Source organism: Mercenaria mercenaria, chromosome 2 (genome assembly GCF_021730395.1).
Source record: "Mercenaria mercenaria strain notata chromosome 2, MADL_Memer_1, whole genome shotgun sequence".
NCBI classification, from domain to species: Eukaryota; Metazoa; Mollusca; class Bivalvia; order Venerida; family Veneridae; genus Mercenaria; species Mercenaria mercenaria.
The window spans coordinates 24,722,397-24,736,314 of record NC_069362.1 but is presented as its reverse complement, the minus strand read 5'-3'; the positions used below and the strand labels follow the sequence as shown (position 1 = coordinate 24,736,314).

The window sequence follows — 13,918 nt, the reverse complement described above, 5'->3', positions numbered from 1 at the left end:
TAACTGCTGATAAACATTTAAGAACTACCCCTTTGTTGGGTATTTTAAATATAGGCACACACTGATTCCGCTTTCACTGTTAAACTTTTGTAAATTTTCTTTTCATAATGCTTTTAATTTTGTACAAAACAAATAAAGCAGCTGTCTGAATAGAGAATATGCACAATTACATGGTTAGAAAAGTAATAATTTTAATGCTGCATTATATAATGAAATTAAATACACACTGATTAACAAAGGGAGGTAATCAATAATAATTTGCTACTTTGTTAAGGCTATATACCAATAAAAGAAATTTTTCTTTGTTTCATATAAAATTCAGCTACTTCAGAACAGTTTTGTTACAGTTTCTAGATTTTCACTCTGTTGTAGACCTATTTTCGACAAGATATCTATACATTTGCTTCAAAAATAAGAAAAGAAAAAGGGGTGTTGAATAGTATGCAATGAAATGCAAGTCAACTGAAGTCAGGTACCCTCATATTGCTGCATTTCAGAAAGCGGTCTGCAAAATAAACACCCTACGTTCTTTTCAAGTAAACAAGCAAATTCGATGAATTGGTATCCCCCCCCGAAAGGGTTTGTGGTGAGGAATGGCAAAAAAATATATCCGGCAAAAAGTTAAGGATATTACTAAGAAGCAAATAATGCAAATAATTCCATTAGTCAAAATCAATTTAACAGAAAATGAATGCCTTTTTTGGTGGTGGTGGTGGGGGGGGGGGGGGGGGGGGGGGGCAGCAGGGGTGACCAGGTGAGGGTATAAAACTTCACAAAATGAAAAAAAAAAAAAAAAAAAAAAAAAAAAAAATGGGGTAGGAGGATGCATGATCGGGTGGTAGGCATGACTGGGTAGAGGAGTGAAGTGGGGGAATGGTACAACTTTGCATGCTGATAAATATTCATGGAAGGTTTGAAAAAAAAAAAAACAATTAAAAAAAGGAATTTTTTTTGGGGGGGGGGGGGGGGGGGGGGGGGGGGTGTGACCAAGGCAAGGTGGTGACCAGGTGTGGGTACATAACTTCACATGCTTATAATGAATGTTCATGGAAAAGAATGAAAGAAGTTTAATGAAATTCTACCAATTGGTTGGTTTGTTATGTACAAACCTGTGGATTTTTAAACAATTAAAGGGCAGTATCTCTAAGAAAAATTGACCAATCCAAAAAAAAACTTGGAGGGCATCATCACAGTATGTTGGTTCAGTTTATTTGAAGTTTTATGAAATTCTACCTGCTACTTACTGAGAAATGACTGCGGATGGACAAAAATGTGCATTTTTGACTATTTCAGGGGCCATAACTCTGGAAATAAGGGACGGACCCAGACAAAAACTTGACAGGCATCATCGCAGTATGTTGGTTCATGTTTATTTCAAGTTTTATGAAATTCTACCAACTAGTTACTGAGAAATGGCTGCGGACGGACGAAAATGTGCATTTTTGACTATTTCAGGGCCCATAACTCTGGAAATAAGGGGCGGACCCAGATAAAAACTCGACGGGTATCGTCGCAGTATGTTGGTTCATGTTTATTTAAAGTTTTATGAAATTCTACCTGCTAGTTACTGAGAAATGGCTGCGGACGGACGGACACACGCACAGTCACACACAACGCCATTTCAGTACCCCCCTCCCGATTTCATCAGCGCGGGATAACAACTCGAAAACATGCAAATATTAGCATGAAAAGTGTCCTACTTTATGTAAAATTCATTCCACGAGTGAAATAATGCCCATTTGGCCCCCGATTTATGCGCAAATGCGCGAAAAATGAAAAACTTAGGATCTATTTATTAGGGACTTCTTTCGACTACACCACGGAAGCACATGTTTGACCGAATTACTGCAATATGACCTAAACAATGACCAATATCTGAAAATACATTAACTGTAAATAAGAAATAAACAAGATAATAATATAATTTATGTTCATAAGAAAAAAAAATGTGAAGCCATATACTGTTTCCACAGTTTTTCAATTTCAGTTACATAAAAACTTCATCTGTCTTGTACTTGGGGGAAAAAAACTTCCAAGTTCATTTTCTGACTCCATAAACTCAAAGACTGCATCTGGTAAATTGCAATTTCATTTAAATATTTATATCATATTGCATATCTCCCTGTCCTGTTTACAAAATAACATGTCTTGTATAGAGTATCTGCAACTGTCAGCGTTGCCTCTGTTTATAATCCAAAGCAATTTAACTAGATTAGACATTTCAGGTTTTCAAGTAGCAGCCCAGATTGTTTATACTGATAATCTTCAATGATTACAGGCTGTAGGAAATCGGCAGACTCTAACTGTCTGACAAGTAATCATAATTAATTCTCATAATTATAACCTAATTGGAAAAGCCTTTTTGAAAACCATTCATTTACTTCAAAAGAAGCGGAACAGTTAGCCATATACAAGAATACTACACGTGTACAAGGGAAATTTGAAATATGAGACCTCCTTTCAATATCGCATGTAACGGTATCGCCTTTCACTTGCGCAGACAAAATGCCACCAAGATCGCCAACTGTAATTTTGTTCTTAAATTGACCTTACAAAACCTTTTATGAATGATAAACGGTAGGGGGTGGATCTAGAATAATAGAAAAGTAAAAGTTTTTCAAGTCCGAAAGGCGAAAATTGAATATCGCTGTCAAGCTAGCTGAAGCCTGGTAAAACTGTTCTGTAATTCAATGTTTAAACTATCCCATTTGACTGCCACAAAAGTCCTGTCATTGTTCCTGCTGATGAAATCAAGAAAAAATGTCAAATATGTTAAATCACAAATAGAAAAAAAGTATGGTGCAGAAGGGTGAATCTTTTTTCTGTGCTTCATTCTGCCTTGTATGGAAAAAAAAAATATCACACAACCCATCTCCAAACTTGTACATTTGATTGGTCCACTCTATATCAATCAAGAAATTGACCAATGGCAAGTCTATGTGACTGGGTCTCAGTTTCATAACAAAGTAGCCTTAGGATAAACACAAAAGAGAGACAAACTTCAACCCTTTCAGTCAAAACCATTCTAGAACACTTGTTTATGAGAAGACCTACAATTTTTCCTTTTTGATTTATTTTGTACAGTTGTCATATAGTTTGAACTGGCTGCCATTTAGAAAAGACCTTACAAGAATTCTTTATCCAAGGTTTGGTAAAGCAATAAACTGTGTTTCTTGCCTAGCATTCTATACTGACAGAAGAGATGATGTATTATAGGGTTACATTTGTTGGTCAAGAAAATCATGCATCATTTGTTTTCTCTGATCAGTTTCTGCTTTAATGAACATATTTGTCAATATCAGGAAGTCAGACAGTAATAAATTTAGCAACAGGAAAAAATTGCAGAAACCCTGGAATGAATGAAATAAGGTAATAAAGGCTTATAAATATTAAACACTATTAAGTGAAAGGCCTGCTAAAATTTCATTTTCATCTATATAAAGCTCTTATTTCAGATTTGTTAAATGGATTGAATGTGTTTTAGCTGTATGCTGCTGCCAAACAAACCACGAGAAATACTGATGGACTTGAGACAAGGATCACAAAATTATTTCTAACGTATGTTTTTTTTCATCACTACATTTCCATACACCAACCCATCCATTCATTTGCAAATAAGCTTCTTTATACCACTATTATCTGATGACAGAAGACCTCTGTTATATAGAACACTTGTTGGTAATATCTCACCTCAGCAGACAAATTGTCTTATTTTTGTCCTAACCGATTGTCTACATCTGCCCCTTATCAAGCAAATAATGGGAAAACTGTCATAATTATCTCAGCCTTTCTCAACTTCCATTAAGTCTTCCACTTGTCAAACACGGGATGTCAATCTTCAGAATCAATACTGTTAAAAACTTCTTTATCCCTCACCCGAGGAGTTCTATGTCCATGCAGCAGAAGAAGACATTACTTATAAAACAATTGTATGCTAAGCAATAAGTAAATCATAAAGTTGTTGTATAGTATATATACATTTAAAAGGGACACTAATCTTTCAAACTGAGGACAAGAGTTATGCATATTTGTGTTAATGCAACAGACAGACACATTTGAGTCTGAGCATGTAATCCTCACCATACTTGTATTACTTTATTTCCAATATTTTATTCATTTTAACATGAATTTCTTACAAAAGTTTGAATAACTAAGGGGACATAAATCTGTTGGAAAAAAGGAAAGGAACTAATTGTATTCTGAAAAAAAGGTATGTATTTCTGCTGAGAAATATTTGGGTATTCTTTTCAACTAAAACATTTTTAGGCAACTTTTATACATTTCTTTTTATAAAGACTATTCATCTTTAAAATGGTACGAAAATTATTCAGAAATATGTCTTGTCCATTAATGTAAACTTATTCACAACCTCCCAGATGTTTTCTCTTTTCTTGCTAATAGTATCCAACTGATAGACTGGTGTATGCTCATTCATTTCTGCCTTTTAATATCAATTTATCACTGAAATTCCCCAAAAATGGTCAAACAGATGAAAAGCCTTAAATTCCACCCATGCAAACTGAAAGACCCATGAATGGAGTAATGGTCCAAACTGGACATGGTAACACCCACAACAGTCATGGTGAATAGACTGTACAGTGTAATATATGAGCTGAACTTTGTTAATGATACTGACCCCCTCAGCAGGTGCCAGACTTAAATCCTGTATTCAACATGCCTTTGAACAAATCTGCTTAAAGCAAAATATATATGTTGAAGCATCTGTACGGACACAAAGACTGATTTTTTTTACAAAATACCAACAATTCACTGTTAAAAATCGAACTTGGTTATAACCTACGTAGTCTCAGTATGCAATCTTAATATCTGTCTAAAAGTTTTATGACTTTGTCACCTCAGAATGCAACCTTCACATCTGTCTATCTCAAGATTATGCTCTGAAAAGTTTCATGACTTTGTCTCCTCAGAATGCAATCTTCACATCTGTCTATCTCAAGATAATGCTCAGAAAAGTTTCATGACTTTGTCTCCTCAGAATGCAACCTTCACATCTGTCTATCTCAAGATTATGCTCAGAAAAGTTTCATGACTTTGTCTCCTCAGAATGCAACCTTCACATCTGTCTATCTCAAGATTATGCTCAGAAAAGTTTCATGACTTTGTCTCCTCAGAATGCAACCTTCACATCTGTCTATCTCAAGATAATGCTCAGAAAAGTTTCATGACTTTGTCTCCTCAGAATGCAACCTTCACATCTGTCTATCTCAAGATTATGCTCAGAAAACTGCATTTGAGATGGTTCTTCTAGCTCACTTTTTTAACCTCCATTGCAACCCTAGATCTAATGCAAGGCTAAGCTCAGAGACAATTTAAACACCAGCATCATTCTGACTGGCTGATTCCTAACATAGTATTGCAACTGACTAATCAGATGCTTAAAATATGAGACTGTTCTCAAAGCACAGAGGTCTGAATAAAAAAATATTTCCAACTTTATGCTGGAGTGAGAAGAGTTCAACTTGGTGTGAGCTGGACATAATATACCAAAGGTCTCTAAATTAATCATCATGTTTTATTGATAACAACATTTATTCAAAGGGAACACTTCTGAAAACTGTATTCTGGAACAGACCAATTTAAGAAAATCTAATAATATAGTCAACCCTTCAATCAATTTCCACAAAAAAACTGCTGGTGATCTGCATCCAGTTAAAATTCGCAATTCCATTGGCCACATCTGCTGCTCGTCAGCGACCAGTAAAGTACAAAGTCAGCCAGGCAAGTATGAGATTTCACTATACAATCTGCTGGTGATCTGCAACCAGTAAAGTACAAGCTCAGCCAGGCAAGTACGAGATTTCACCACACATCTTCTGTTTGTCTGCAACCAGTAAAGTGCATGCTAAGCCAGACAAGTACGAGATTTCACATTACATCTGCTGTTAGTCTGCAACCAATAAAGTACATGCTCAGCCAGGCAAGTACGATATTTTTCAGCTTACATCTGCTGTTTGTCTGCAACCAGTAAAGTACATGTGAAGCCAGGCAAGTACGAGATTTCACCACACATCTTCTGTTAGTCTGCAACCAGTGAAGTGCATGCTCAGCCAGGCAAGTACGAAATTTCACCACACATCTTCTGTTAGTCTGCAACCAGTGAAGTGCATGCTCAGCCAGGCAAGTACGAGATTTCACCACGCATCTTCTGTTAGTCTGCTACCAGTAAAGTATATGTGAAGCAAGGCAAGTACGAGATTTCACCATACATCTTCTGTTAGTCTGCAACCAGTCAAGTGCATGCTCAGCCAGGCAAGTACGAGATTTCACCACGCATCTGCTGTTTGTCTGCAACCAGTAAAGTACATGTGAAGCCAGGCAAGTACGAGATTTCACCACACATCTGCTGTTAGTCTGCTACCAGTAAAGTACATGTGAAGCCAGGCAAGTACGAGATTTCACCACACATCTGCTGTTAGTCTGCTACCAGTAAAGTACATGTGAAGCCAGGCAAGTACGAGATTTCACCATACATCTGCTGTTGGTCTGCAACCAGTAAAGTACATGTGAAGCCAGGCAAGTACGAGATTTCACCACACATCTGCTGTTGGTCTGCAACCAGTTAAGTACATGTGAAGCCAGGCAACTACGAGATTTCACCACGCATCTTCTGTTCGTCTGCTACCAGTAAAGTACATGTGAAGACAGGCAAGTACGAGATTTCACCATACATCTGCTGTTGATCTGCAACCAGTAAAGTACAAGTGAAGCCAGGCAAGTACAAGATTTCACCATACATCTGCTGTTGGTCTGCAACCAGTTAAGTACATGTGAAGCCAGGCAAGTACGAGATTTCACCATACATCTGCTGTTGGTCTGCAACCAGTTAAGTACATGTGAAGCCAGGCAAGTACGAGATTTCATCATACATCTGCTGTTTGTTTGCAACCAGTAAAGTACATGTGAAGCCAGGCAAGTACGAGATTTCACCATACATCTGCTGTTTGTCTGCAACCAGTAAAGTACATGTGAAGCCAGGCAAGTATGAGATTTCACCATACATCTGCTGTTTGTCTGCAACCAGTAAAGTACATGTGAAGCCAGGCAAGTACGAGATTTCACCATACATCTGCTGTTGGTCTGCAACCAGTTAAGTACATGTGATGCACAGTCAAGCAAGTGCAAGATTTCACCACAAAATCTGCTGGTGGTATACAACCCAGTCATGTACTGACCAGCCAGGAAAGTACCACATTTCTCCACAAAATCTGCCCTTGGTGTGCAACCAGTGAGGTAAATGATTAGCCAGGAAATATCACAAGAGTTTACCATACAAACTGCTGGTGATCAGTGCAACCAGTGAAGTACATTATTTCTCCACACAAAATGCTACAGGTCCCCAGTCAGGAAAGTACAAGATTTCACAACACAATCTGCTGGTGGTCTGCAACCAATAAAGTACAAGATTCCAGTAATAAGCCTCCTATAAGAGATCAGAGAGCTTCCTCCAACTTAGAATGGCTCCACTTGTCTGAACACAACATTCATGCAGTAATTAAGTCTAATGACCACCAAGTGACCATTTTCTCAGAAACCTGAAATTTCCTGAGCTACAGTGAAAATTGCTGGAGAAAATTAGCTTATTTTCAGTGGGTTATTTGCATGATCAAACTTCATTTACCATTATCACAGTAGGTCAGCTGTATGGTATCCATTCAATGAAGAATTAATTTCGATTTTATTTCATCCAGACAGGAGTAATTTTCTTACTTTTTACACACAGAATGTGCCGCTGTAAACTGCATCCCATCCATAGTTTTTTGCTTTTATTTTGGCATGATATGTTAAGAAAGCTTTAGCTTATTTTTTTTGGCAAAAATGGAAGAAAAAAATCTAGCATCTCAGCAAGGAAATAAATCATATATTAAATCAATTAGATTATTCAGAGACCGTTTTTCATTATCTATAAAATGATTTATGTCAAAAGAACAAGGGGTAATCAATAGTGTAGATAAAAAATGTCAGGTTTTTTCTTCAATTAGGAAAAAGTGAACAACCATTGGCAATTATAGGGCAATAGATAAGTAGCACAGACAGAGTGACTTGCCCTTGGCAATAAAACTGGTAATGAACAGAGATATAGGCTGTGAGTTACTTGTGCTTTCACCAGGTTGAAAGGAATTACAGGATTTCTTTACAGTGGCATTTTAGGTATGTATTGTTCTTATAAGTGACTTCCCTAAATTTGTGATTAATTTATTAAATAACTGCTACTAAGTGAATTCTAAGACAGATTATTAGAAATGACAAAGTACATGCTAATATACTAAAGAGAAAATAGTCTTACTTACTAAAACTTTTAACGATGAATGCATACAAACATACGATCTTTTGCTCGAAAAATAAGGCTGTCATATTGCACATTGCAAAAATATGCAATAAAACCAGGTAACTTTATTATCAACTACTTAAACTGACCAAAGTGTGGACTTATTGGCACCAATGCCTATCAGCTATTGGCAATGTTTGTCACACTGACCTCTGATAAATGAAACAAACTGTAAATAATCTTATCTTGGCCGGCCATCAATGTAATGGTCAAGCATATGGCAGACATGTCAGACACTATAATGATCAAGTCAAAAATCACTGTAACAGTTTACCAATCACTAGCACAACATAAGCTTGTCATTTCCTCACGGATGGAGCTTGTGACAGAAGCTGAGAGAGATTGCGTGATTTACTGTTGTTTCATTTGAGAGAGCAAAAAAAACATTCTGATTTCCAATCACTGTGATGACACATTCCCTTGAAAACAGATATGTAATCATGTGACTTAACAGAGAAAGCAAATATATAAAAATCCTTAAATGCATTTATTCCCATCAGTGCAAGGGGAAATTTATGTGTTGCATTTGGATCCAGTTAATACAAATAAAATCAATATATAAATTAAGCCGCACCATGAGAAAACCAACATAGTGGCTTTGCGACCAGCATGGATCCAGTACAGCCTGCGCATCCGTGCAGTCTGGTCAGGATCCATGCTGTTCGCTTTCAAAGCCTATAGCAATTAGAGAAACCGTTAGTAAAGCAAACAGCATGGATCCTGACCAGACTGCGCAGATGTGCAGGCTGGTCTGGATCCATGCTGGTTGCAAAGCCACTATGTTGGTTTTCTCATGGTGCGGCTCAGTTATTTTCAAGGACATTAGTCTAGAACAATAAGTAAAAATCCCCTAAAAATTGAACACCACTGTTCTGTTGAGATAATGAAGACTTTGCTGACAGCAATATTGTCAGACACTACCCCCCTGATAACATCAGATAATTTTATTTCATTGCATTATTAAATTGTTTTGTCAGGTTGGCTTATCCCTCATGGCAAAATAACTATTAAAATTTTGACAGTTAAAAGTTTTACTAATGTACAGGAATGCATTAAATGGAAAGAAAACCTATAAAGATCCTGGGCAAGCCTAAATTCTGTCTAAAACTTTAAAAGCTTACTTCCCCCACACATGGAAATTACCTGCAGTAATTATAATATAGAAATAAATTCAGATGTAAAGTTGGTAGCAAAGACATTTAAATGTGTTTTTATTAAATAACAATGACGACTTTAAGTCTACATATTCAGGGAAATATATTCAGTTAAATAATATCTTATGTCAAACGAACAAATGTTAAAATTATGACAACGAATACAATACAACTGTTTCTTGTAGCAGTTTAAAGACAGCCAATCATATTTATAAAGCAATACTTTATGACATTTTGATTTTTCCCTTTTCCTTTATTCGGTTAGAGATTTATTTAAGGAACAAAAAGACACACTGTTAGATTGGAAATTTAAGCATAAGTTGACTTATAGATCTACTACTTTTAATTTAATATAATTTATTATTTTATACACTTACGTTTCATAGTTATTGGAATATTTCAACAACCTGATCCAAAAAGCAAGTTTTAAAACTATGTGTCCAACAACTTGTCCCTTTCTATTTTTTTTTTACAGACAGACAATTTACCTGTTTGTCTGAATAGAATTTCTCTTTGATAAAATTTTAAGTATCTTTATATCATTAAAATAACTTGTGTTAAATGCCGACCAATTTGTATTCAGCTGCATACTGTTCTAAGAATGTAAGCTCCACAGCATCATTGGTAAGTCAAATATTCTTAAAATTTTGATTAGTTATTACCCTCAACATAATTCGGTTTTTGCGACCAGTGTAGATCAAGATGAGCCTGCACATTTGTGCAGTCTGATCAAGATCTGCACTGTTTGCCATTCAGTCAGTATCTTTTTGGTAAGCACCCCTTTTAACAGTTAATGGTACTACCCAAATTGAAAGATGGACAAGTTCATTATACAAATTTAGCTGGGTAAGAGTTAATCAGTGCACCAGTCTCACTTAATATCTTTATTTGGCAAGCACTTGTGTATATACACATATTCTAGATTGTACTCCATTGGGGTAAAAAAGAGAGGCAAAATGTTGTATTGCTAGGACAGACAAGTTATAAACTAGCTTTTGATGTAAGAGAACATATAATGTTGACAGTATGTTATGACTTTTTAATGAGTTTATGTTGTTATCAGTGAAAGTTTTCACAAAGATAAATCATGATAACACATTGATAAATACGGTAATGATTGATTTGTTTAGGGAACACATTACATTACTTTAAAATCAAGAAATTGCCTGCCCTTCAAACACTTGTGTCATAATTATCTTTAATGTAGCTCATGACTTGAAAGCAACTGTTTCACTAATATAATGATTGATTGAATTTTTGTGAAATTCTGAGTCCAATTATTAACTGCAACATTGAATCTCCACCCAGCACAGCTGTAGTCTCACTCTATGGCAGATGCTTGTTGAGTAAAATTAAAGGTCTTCAAGTAATTCAAGTCCGTTTTAACAATGAACATGACTATAACAATCCATGAAGGAATTATGACAACAGATATTTATACATGTATTTTATTCAACTGTCAGTTCCACCTGCAAGACTCAAACTGTCCACTTGACCTCTCCAAGAACTCAAACTGTCCACTGATATCTGCTAGACTGGAAATATCAAGTGACCTCTCCAAGGACTCAAACTGTCCATTGATATCTACTAGAATGGTGGAAATATCTAGTTAAAACTGTCCACAGATAGAATGAAAATAACTAGTGACCTTTCCAAGAGTAATATCTGCTAGGCTGGAAATACCTAGTGACCTCTCCAAAAACTCCGACTGTCCATTGATATCTTCTAGAATGAAAATATCTAGTTCAAACTGTCCGCTGATACCTGGTAGATTGGATATATCAAGTTCCCTCTCCAAGGACTCAAACTGTCCACTGATATCTGCTTGACTAAGAAAATATTGTTACACAGGAGGGGAGAGCCTGCCAGTCCCCTGAGGAACAAGTTTTACACCCATATGTTGAGTAACATAGCTCTTCTTAGTTGTGCAGTTTCTCATTATCACACAATGTAGGTAGTTGTAGGAGAGATTGTAGCCAGGAAAGGGCAAAGTAGGAGGCAAGGCAGTATAAGGTTCAGCACAGCACATTCATTCACACCAAAAGCATCATCGTAAATAATCATTCATAGTAGTCATACATACATACATAAAAGGGGCTATGTTTACATAAACAGTAATATCCAGAAACCACTCCATGCAGTTATAGGACTGCCCTTTCTTTGATTTAGTTTACATATTTATATGTATTATTGTAGAGATTTAGAACCTTAACAGACATTGTATATAGTGGACTAGTGTTTATGTAAAAGATCTGGATACTACCTCTCCAGATGTCCAGATGGAGACTTTCTGTGAGTCGTTGTCGATAGAGGTAGTGTCTCTAAAGTGGACAATACAATTGACGAAGTTCCTAGAAAATCTGGGCTATTTATAAGAAAAGGTCAGAAAATGGGGGTGGGTGGAGGGGGGGGGGGGGGGTCACATGGTATATCCATATAACGTAACAATGTATCTATCTTAACTCGATTAACTTTGGAACAGTTTCATATGATTCCGTAACAGAAGTAAGCAAAACCCAGAAAATGGCGGATATTAAGATAATTTGGAAGTTTTTAGTGATCATGGAATAATAAATGAATGACAGGAACATTTAAGGATTTAAATATAAATTAATATAAAGGTATTAATGTAAGAGACTGAAAGTTTCTAGATATATTTGGTATGGAAGTGGTTTCCAGAGGAAGTAAAAGTGTCATAGTATTCGGACGAAATGAACTTCGTTACAATATCAACTGACCTCGACAAAAACTCAAGATGTACTGGAAATATCTAGTGACATCTCTAAAGACTCAAATTGTCCACTGATTCACATAATTGTCCAAATTGCCAATTTCAAAAATATAATTTCCTCTCATGTATTCCGAACTGACTGCAGTGGAAGTTAGTAAATTTTACTTTAGTAAATTTTACGCTTGAATAATATTATTGCAAGGATAATAATTTTTCTGTATAATCAAAACCTTATTATAATATAATATTTATCTGTCAAAATATAACTCTATGAATTATGTATATTTACAAAATTTAGTTTTGAAAATGTTAAGACTGTTTCATATTTCATAAAATCTTAGATAGCCTATCCTCTTAAAAATGATAAATATGAAATCATTAATTGACTAAATAACTTTCTTAAATGATGTATGTAATAAGCCAGCAACCTTTGAAATGATATAAAATTATAAAGGTAATACTGGGGGACAGTATTTGATGGTATAAACACAATTTATCACCATTAAATTCTCGTTAAGTCAGTTAGCAGTGTATTTCCTTCATGGTCCTATTACATAAATAGATCCCATACATCAAACAATATCAGTTTTAAAGAAAATTTATGCAGCCGGGAAAATTCCAGAGATAATTCTTTTACAGTCGAACCTCGTTCACTCGACAATTCGAACACTACCCTTTGCTCGAACTCATCTTCAGGTCCTGGCCAAATCCCTATATAATCTATATACTTCGACAACTGGACCTATTGATATCGTCCCGTCAATTTCGAGAGAACTAGTTTGACTGTATATAAAACTTTCATAATTAGTTTGAGCATGTTGCAAACTACTCTTCTTAGCAATGCTGCTGTATGCAATTTTCTTATATATCAATATTCAAAGTTTCAAAATTCTTTAAATTCTATAATGCCTCCCCCCCCCCTCCCCCGAACAGTGCTCTAAAAATTTACTGCAATAGCTAAAATTGAAATAGGGAAATTGTCAAAGCTGAGGACAGCAACTGCTCTTCTAATTTGTGAAGTACACCTGAAGCAAAGGAAATTGCAGACATAAACCAAGAATCTTCCCTTTAATTACAAAAGACACAGACTTCATCTACATCTACATTAATTTTATACAATAATTAAATTATAAACTATCACATTCAAATGATGCATAGACATTTCTTTATTTTGAATGACACCACATCTAAACTCTCTTTATTTTTTCAATGTTTGTTGACAAGCATGAACACTGAGCACAATTTTAAACTGGTACTATTCTGAACATTTGTCATAAATCTAGATTATCTGTAGGGGACATTCAAAAACATTGGATGGATGGATGTAGACATCAACTTTAAGAGCATATTCATCTTACAGGGAAAGGACTAGAATTACAATTACTTTAATAACTGTATTTATATTCCTTGCATTAAACAGGACATCATGGTATAAATTTGTTTATGAATAAATTAACTTTGTTTATGAATAAATTAACTTCCGCAAAAACCAAATCTGTTTTACTTGAACCTGTTGTGATCCCCCGCCAGATTTAGCCGAGAGCCGCCAGACTTTATGGAGACAGGGAAATAAGTATAATTGCCTGAGAACAATCAAAGTTATGTTAAACATGATAATTATTTGATTTCAAAGTTTATCTTTCATCTTTCTACAATATATAAACTTACAGCTTTCAAAATATTTTC

General features: G+C 35.5%; 2 protein-coding genes across 3 annotated transcripts in view; one reads left to right on the top strand and one right to left on the bottom strand.

Moving 5' to 3' along the window:
- LOC123563530 (uncharacterized) overlaps positions 1 to 13,918 on the bottom strand; it is a 234,387-nt gene that overhangs the window by 36,649 nt on the left and 183,820 nt on the right. The window lies entirely within an intron of this gene.
- LOC123563531 (BTB/POZ domain-containing protein 17-like) overlaps positions 8,041 to 13,918 on the top strand; it is a 33,266-nt gene continuing 27,388 nt past the window's right edge. Inside the window, exon 1 of the mRNA XM_045356378.2 lies at positions 8,041 to 8,169. The gene's annotated coding sequence lies outside the window, so the exon portion shown is untranslated. The remainder of the gene's footprint in view (positions 8,170 to 13,918) is intronic.